The sequence below is a fragment of the Mustela nivalis genome (assembly GCF_964662115.1).
Source record: "Mustela nivalis genome assembly, contig: HAP1_SCAFFOLD_336, whole genome shotgun sequence".
In the NCBI taxonomy this organism is placed as follows: Eukaryota; Metazoa; Chordata; class Mammalia; order Carnivora; family Mustelidae; genus Mustela; species Mustela nivalis.
The window spans coordinates 764,483-773,009 of NW_028136311.1; positions in this window are offsets into that span (position 1 = coordinate 764,483).

Here is an 8,527-nt window from a genome sequence, read left to right on the forward strand (position 1 = left end):
GAGGGGGGCGGTGTTTGCATATTGTCTCCCTAGATATTAAGGAGTATGCCCCACTCCTCCGTCCTTTGGGAACCTTTTTTGCACCAATCCTAATCAAGGTGTAATAGGCTGGGTCAAATGTCTATACTAGGGTAAATTGAACCTCAATTGGTCATCTAGCCTCACTGTGGAGTTTCCTGTGTGTGTTAAAATCTCATTGGTCACCTGTGCGTGGCCAGGCCTGACTGCATGGCCTTTGCCCTTAAAAGCTAGACTGTGAAACAGCAAAGGGTTGCCTTCTCTCATAAGAGGTGTGGCCCCGAACGTTTGGTTAGATTCTTGATGCATGGCATGAAATAAAGCTTTGCTTGACCTTTGCTTTACATCAGTCTCGCTCCTTTAATCATAGACCCATTATTGGGGCATAACAGTATTAATCTTAAAGTTATAAGTCCACAATGCATCCATCATCCATTCTACCCTTTAACATTCCCCTTTGGACAGACCCATGATCTAGAACAAGCCTTATTTTATAGTGCCTTGTAGGAGATTTTTGCTGCTGCCTAAATTGCCTACTTTCCTCTCACCATTACCACGGAAATTGGGTCCACTGAAACAAAGGGGTAGTGTAAGAAATTAAGACTTCCATAAATCTCTTTAAATACTAAAGTATAAGATAGTGATACCTTTTTTTCTGCCACATAACCAATTCTTGCAAGAATAAGGTCATATAAAAGAATTTACAACACATGCTAGCATTATCCTACTGGACCCAGACCATTTGTATGTTTCTCTGTCTCTGAGAAATGTAGTTATTTACATGACTGAAACCTAAAAATTGTTTGATATGACCACTAATATCACCTACATTATTTTAAAGCCTGTTTAAGGCTTCTGTAATACATAGGCTTTGTAAACACTTATTAAGCATCTTGTATATATCAAACACTTAAAAAAAAATCTCTGCTTTAAAAAAAAAAAACTCTACCTCAATGGAACTTTGAGTCTGAAAAAGATACAGGCAATATACAAGGCAACAGATAGAATAATTACATATTTGATTATATACTCTGAGGATGTCACCTTAAATTGATATGAAAATGATCAGAAGGATCTGGATTTCTTGTCAAAATTTTTTGCCTTAAAAAGAAATTGATATTTAGGGAAAGTTGTTACTGAAAGAGGTCCTGTGTCAACCAAAAATGTTAAACCATGATCTCGCTAAATTTTCCAGTTGTGATCATTGCTTTGTTTAGCTGTCTTCTATTAAGACTGAATTTAGTAATTCAGTCTCAGATTTCAGTAAGTTTTTTTTTTTAAAGATTTTATTTATTTATTAGAGTGAGAGAGGGAGGGGCAGAGGGAGAGGAAGAACCAGACTCCTTGCTGAGCAGGCAGCTGATGCAGGACTGGATCCTAGTACCCTGGCATCATGACCTAAGCTGAAGGAAGACACTTAACCAACTGAGCCACCCAGGCACTCTAGACTGTAAACTTCTTAAAGGTAAAAAAGTTTATTCTTCTAGTAGTTCCACAGACATTTCTAACATCCATAAGAAAGCATGTACTGATGTAAAATGCCAGCAAATCAAATTATTTAAAAAAGAAAGAAAGAAAGAAAAGATATATCTGGATAAAGAGAAAAACAGAAAATCTAATAATACATTGAATTATTAGAGCAAAGAGTGGAGGAAGAGAAAATAAATATGAAATAGAGATTTCCACTAAAGAAAAAAATTGAATAAGGCAGGAGATTTAGAAAATTATTATGACAGACTTGAGAAAAAAATAAAATAGGAATTTTTAGAAAATAGCAATAAATGAAAAGGTCAATTGTTCCTACCTCTATAATATTAGCTGTTTGTTGTTGTTGTTGTTGCTAATTTACCTACTTATGCTAATAAACAAAGAAAGGTTTCATTTAGGGATAAGGTTTCTCTCTCTCTATATATATTTTTTCCATTTAGGGATAAGGTATATGTATATATACATAGATATATATGTATATATATATATTTTTTTTTAATTTTAATTGTTAGAAAATGTGTCACAGAAAGTGTTTAAACCTTAAGATACAGATGCAACATGTAATGAACTGCATTGTTTGAACGTCTAATTTGTAAATGCTGTTAGAGGAAACTTGGTGGAAATGTTCTTATGTGATTGTGTTTCTGGAACTAAGTATATTTATTAAAAAGGAATAGTTTAAAATTATGAAATGACCAGGAGTGGACAATTTTCCTAATCCTATCAGCTCTTTGCAGCTCTTTTATTAGCCCCCTTCAGGAATATCAGCTTTTTTATCTAATTAAATTTTATATTAATGTGCTTTTTTACTTTTGGCCTTTCTCTTCCTTCTGCTCTTTTCTTCCCCCTAAATTACATGTTTCTGTTTAACAGCTACTATCAATTCTTTGATATGAATTCTCAACATCAATTTACTAACTCCAGAGATGAAGGAGCATCAATATTTAGAAGCGAAGAATACAAAGCCTTGGGCATCTGGATGGCTCAGTCACTTAAGCATCTGCCTTCGACTCAGGTAGTGATCCCAGGGTCGTGGGATGGAACCCCAGGTTGAACTTTCTACTCAGCTGGGAGCCTACTTCTCCCTCTCCTTCTGCCTGCAGCTCCCTTTGCTTGTGTTCTCCCTCTCTTTGTCAAGTAAATAAAATAAAATAAAATAAAATAAAATAAAATAAAATAATGTAAATAATACATTTATTTATTTATTAAAATGCAATTATTACACAATACATAATGTATTGCATAATTATAATAATGATTAAATAATTTATTAAATATTTATATTAAATATATCAATTTAATTAAATAAATATTTTTAGAATTTAAAATATTTCAAATTTAGATTATTAAATATTAAATCATTAATTTAATAAATAAATATCTAAACATAATTAAATAAAATAATTTATTTATTAAAATGAATAAAATAATGTTGTCATTATCTCAGCATGTATTTTTAAATAGTCTAAAAAAAAATCTAATAAAGTCTAAATACATTGAATTCAGATATTTATACAAGTTAACCCAGACACTGAACCCACAGTTTCAAAACTTTTGTTTTTATCTACTACTCAAAATACGATTTTAATGTATTTATTTGTAACTTTGACATAGCAAGGAAACTTGGAGGAAAAGGAGACATTTGCTTTTAATATTTGAAAATTATTTTGTTGATTTAAAAAAATAAAAACCTTAACACGTGAGCATTTCTTCTTAAATGACACTGTGAAGTTTCTGAGTCGCATTCTATTAAAAGTGCTGATAAAATGGCCTCAGTTACTCATTTAAATTATCAGCTGAATGGGTAACAAATGAAGTAGAGAGCTTTTTAATTATTTATGAATGTATTGCTTGTGGATGGAGTGCCACATAGAGTTACCTCTCTTTTTGGCTTTGTTTTGTGAGCAGCAGTGGAATCTATGAATGAGATTAAACATAAGGACATTCACAGAAATTCTTAATGAACTTCTGGGGAAGGGCAATAAGTGCAAGGAAAAACTGCAGCAAGACTAATTACAAATTTCAAGTGGTCATCGCTTAATTATAGAAGCTTTTAAGTTCAAGTAATATATCTTTTTCATGAGCCTATCACATTGTATTAATTACCACAAACTGCACTCTTGAACACTTATCTTTTCACATATTTCTTATTCTTAGTACTTAAAAAAACCCTTATGATTGATAAGTAAATGGATTTTACTGACAATGCATTTATTTACATAAATAAATAATGCTGTTTATATATATAAAAACAATTGAATATGTGTATGTGTTCAATGAATTTTTTTTCAAATTAACATCTTAATTCTACCACATTAGTTACAAATAGATATAGACTTTATAGATTCATCAAATATTTTATTCTCAAATTTATATGTCCTTTGTGAAGTAAATGAAACTGTATATATTAAATATAATCCTATCACATGTAACAGTTACTAGTGCATCCCAGGACATACATAGGTCAGGTCCTCCTCAAGGCATCACGGATAACTGGATTTAACTTTCTATCCTAGGAGTCTTCTGTATATTTCTGTGGCTTTTATACTACAATCAGGAGGAAGAATTCTTTTGCTAAAAGCTTCCAAATGACTATGCGAGTAGATTATTTGTAGACTAGTGATATAATATTATTGTTTAATATGTGAAGCATGATAAAATAAAATGCTATTGCCATATTTAATTTGTTCAGTAAAGCATTCATTTAGTTATCAAGCATTCATTTTCTTTTTTTAAAGATTTTATTTATTTATTTGACAGACAGAGATCACAAGTAGACAGAGAGGCAGGCAGAGAGAAAGGAAGGGAAGCAGGGTCCCTGCTGAGCAGAGAGCCTGATGTGGGGCTCTATCCCAGGACTCTGGGATCATGACCTAAGCAGAAGGCAGAGGCTTTAATGCACTGAGCCACCCAAGAGCCCCAAGCATTCATTTTCTTTATACAGAAGAGATAGAACAATATTATATAGTAGAAAATACAGTAAATAATCTAGAAACCTTGATCATTTTGTTTTGGCAATTTTAGAACATAAAATTAGCTAAAGCTCAAGTGCAAGTTATATTTGTATCATAGGAGGAAAAGTTAATTAAAAGTTTGTTTATTACCATAGTTTAACACTTCAATGAAATGATAACGAGTCCAAAATCAATGAATATATGAAGTATACAATAAAAACAATAATCTTGAGTGTATGTGACTCACTGTAGGTATTGATAGGCTAGAAATCAAAGGGAAAGTATCTATAGGGTTTGTTCAGTTCCATGCTCATCAGATTAATAGGCTTTCTCATATTGCTTCCTTCACCACATTAATTTGTCTAATGAAGTTTTCAAGAGTTAAAGACAGTGATAGGTTCATGGCTGGAGAGAAGGTACAGAATCTAAGATAGTTCAGCAGTGCTTATTATTTAAGAGAAAGACAGCATGGGAGGTGAGGGGTATATCATGCATCCTGTTTTCACTCCCTTTGTGGAGCACCTACCCTGGAGGTCATGTAATAATAACCAATGACCAAAAAACAATAAAAAAACCCAAACATCCATGTGGAAGTGCCATCCCTGCCTGGAGATGAGTAGACTGCTCAAACAGATCCTGGGCAGGCATCTCAGCCCAGGCCTGTGCTGGGGAAGCTGGTTCATGGCTTTGGGCGCAATCAGGAAGCCAGCAAACTGACGGAAGAGTGCAGCCAGGGTTAACAGGACTGATGATCTTTTTGCAGCCAGGCCGCGGGTGGACACCCGCTCAAGGAGCCAGGCTAGGAGGCTGCCCAGCGCCAGCGCTGGCAAAGCTTGCAGCCCCCGGGGCTTCCCCCCGCGCCCCAGCCAGGGCGGGGCCTCAGGAGGGAGGGGGGCGGGGCGGCGCAGAGAAGGGGCTTTGCTAATTGCCAAAGCGAAAAGGGAGCTCGCGGAGGACTCAGGAGGGAGGAGGGAGGGGGCGGGTGGAGGGCGGCGGGGAGAAGGCGCTTTGCTAATTGCCGAAGCTGGAAGTGAGCTCACAGAGGATGTGGCTGAGAGTCTGGGAGGAGGTGGAGGGGCTGGCGGAGGAGGGGCGGGCAGCGCCGCGGTGCTGTGCTGAGGCCCAGTCGGGACTGCAGGACCCACCGGACTCGCCTCACGTGCGCTCCCCTGTGAGGCCTCGCTGTCCCGCTCCTGCTGCCTGGTGCCCCTCCCCGCCCCAAGGCTTCTCCGGACCACCCTCTGCACACGGGTAAAGTGACACCGCGCCACGCCCTCACCTGGAGCAGAAAGCGCGGACCCGACCTGGGGGCGGAGAGGGGGGTTGTGGAGGCCCAGCCTCCCGCGAACCCCAGGGCACCGGGACCACCCCGGACGCTGCGCCAAACCCAGGTCCGCATGGGTCGGGCTGGGGACAGCGCCTTGCGAGGTGCCCCTCGCCAGCGGGCGCGCTAGCCGCCATCTTTCCGCAGCCCCTTGCGCCCGTGCTGAGGACCCCCTTCCCTCCCCCGCCGTGGCCCCGCTGCTTTTGTTCTGGACTTGGGATCCCAGGTGGAAACTAGTCCCTCAGACCTCCCTGGCAGCAAGGAGGGCAGGGAGGGATTCTTGGTTTTCTGCCCTGGCTCCTTCTCTCTCCCCATTCACAAGCCTTTTGGCTTCCCTTTCCTCTCCTCATTGTCAGTTTTCTGAAATGGTTTTCTTCTGCATGTTGACCCAAAGAGCTATTTCATGAATGAATATACACGAAACTGAGTTGGGGCCCACCTGTGAGAGCCCACCTGTAGAGGCCTTTCATTAGAATGGTCTCTGGTTCTAGCCTCAGTTCAGAATACTGCATGTACCTGAGGACCAAGTCCAGATGTTTCTTTCATCTCTGACTTGAATTTGAAATCCTCCTCAGACTTCAGCTTCCAGGATTTCTCCAGTCCTTGCTCTCCCACTGTCTTGGTGGGGATCCGCCATGAGTGTTGAACACAGGAATGAATGAATGATATATACCCCAGACTGCTGGGGCTTTGTCTTCTTTTGCTGAGGTTGGAAAGGCTTGGGAGAGATCCCCTGTATGCAGATAGAGAGCTGCATGCAATTGCTTAGATAAACGTGTTCCCCACTTAATTGCTTGGGCATTGAACATTTCGCCCTTAACCTGTGGCTTGAGCAGTTAGGAGGAGACAATCTGGAGGTGAATCAGAAGATGGCTGAATCCACATGGTGGTGGTCTGGGTTTGGGAGATTTTCCTGTAGATTCAAAGGAAAGATATAAATTCTTCCAGTGGGGAGTGGTAAACTTTTTATCGATGGGAGATGGAAAATAAATAGTCTGGTTAAACTTTCCCGCCCCCTCAAAACCCATTATTTGAAAACACAAAAAGCAAAGTGAAGGGAGAAATCCTCCCACTCCCATTCCCACTCACCTCCATAGCCATCTCCTCTTCCAAGAACCTAACAGACAAGGTGCCAAGAAGTGTTAGGTACCAGCAGTGGTCTCAGATCTCATTCAAGAATCATGGTGAAAGGCATTCAAAGAGAGTGTGGGGGCACAGGGATCCAATTAAGGGGGACAAGTTTAAGGTTTGCCTGGTCCCCTAAAAACTAATGGCACTAGAGAAGATGAGCTTTGGGAACTATAGCTTAATGGATACAATGTGTTAAAAGCTTCAGTGAGTCATGGTGGGAAGAGGCTATGAGGGCAGCAAACACAGTCCTAGATGATGTTATTAATAGCATTATAGGCTCTAGATTTCCTGTGGTGGTGTTCTTGGCAAGACCAGCCCGGCCAAAGTGGATACTCTCAACCTGGAACAGAGGGTCTTGGAGATGCCAGCACGTGAGGTATAATGAGAGTGTAAAATGATATGAGGTGTCCTTTGGAAGGACTGACTCCTTGACTTTAAAATGGAGAACTCAAATCTGTACGTGAAATCTTTCTGGCTACAAAGAGGGCCAAGGCCTCCTAAGGCCAAGGTCTCCTCGTCACTTTCAAAGATGTCGAAGAATATATTCAGACATTTCAAAGATGTCCTCATATCATTGGTTCCCACTCTGGAATTCTATCAATAAGGTGAGAGTTCCTGTAGTTGAAAAAGAGATCTAAAAAGACTTCCCTTTCTCATGTAATTTCTGTAACCTCCAGGACACACCCACCTCCCCCTTCCAGCTCTGTAATGAAGCCACAGCTGTTGCCAATTTGTGGAACTCCTTAAAGGCTATTCTCCCTTATATACCCCGGGACCAAGTTCCCATGCTCCCTCACCCGATTTTCTGCACTCACCTCCCACCTGGTGTGTTCACACCTGCAAGTGCCTTTTACCAACCCCTTTGCCAAAAGGCAGCCAGAGTGACCTTTCAAAGACCTATCAGTTCCTGGCATTTGTCTCCATAGAAATCTGCACTGATCTTCTAACAAATTCTCAGTCCTCCAAAGGCACCCATAATCCTCCCATCAGTCTATTCATACCCCTCCAACTGACTGATGCCTGTTCTGCCCCATCTCTCTGCCCTTCAACCACACTGCCTCCTTCTTCCTGTGGAGACCTCTCATGCCACCTGCCTCCAAGCACAGGTGATTCCCATTGATGGGAAGACCCTCTTCTCTCCCCCATCTCCCCACTCCAGTTACTCCCACTTATTCGTGAGCTCACAAGCCCCATGGTACACACTCTCCATGCAGCCTGCTCTCTCTTTTCTAGCACTGGCCTCCGTTTCTAGCTGTGGTTGTGTCATGGATGTCCTTCCCCAGCCAGCCTCCAAGCTCTCCTTCCCTTTAGCTCCAACACCTGACACAGTGCCTGGCACGTAGTAAGCCCTGGCTAGCTTCTAAGAGCCTCACTGAGGGACTGAAAGCATTTTAAAAATGTCACTACGTAGGCTCCAAACTGTAGGCAGAAAAAGCTTTGCCTGGATTGACATTTTAGAGACGTATTGGTCAAGTTGGATGTGTTCACTGACTTTGCCTTGTAAAATTAAAAAAAAAAAAAAGGACCTCTGTATCGCTTCGCATCTACCGAAGGCGCATGTATACTACTAGACCACGTTATGAGCTTAATGGAAGGAGACAAGATGTTTTCG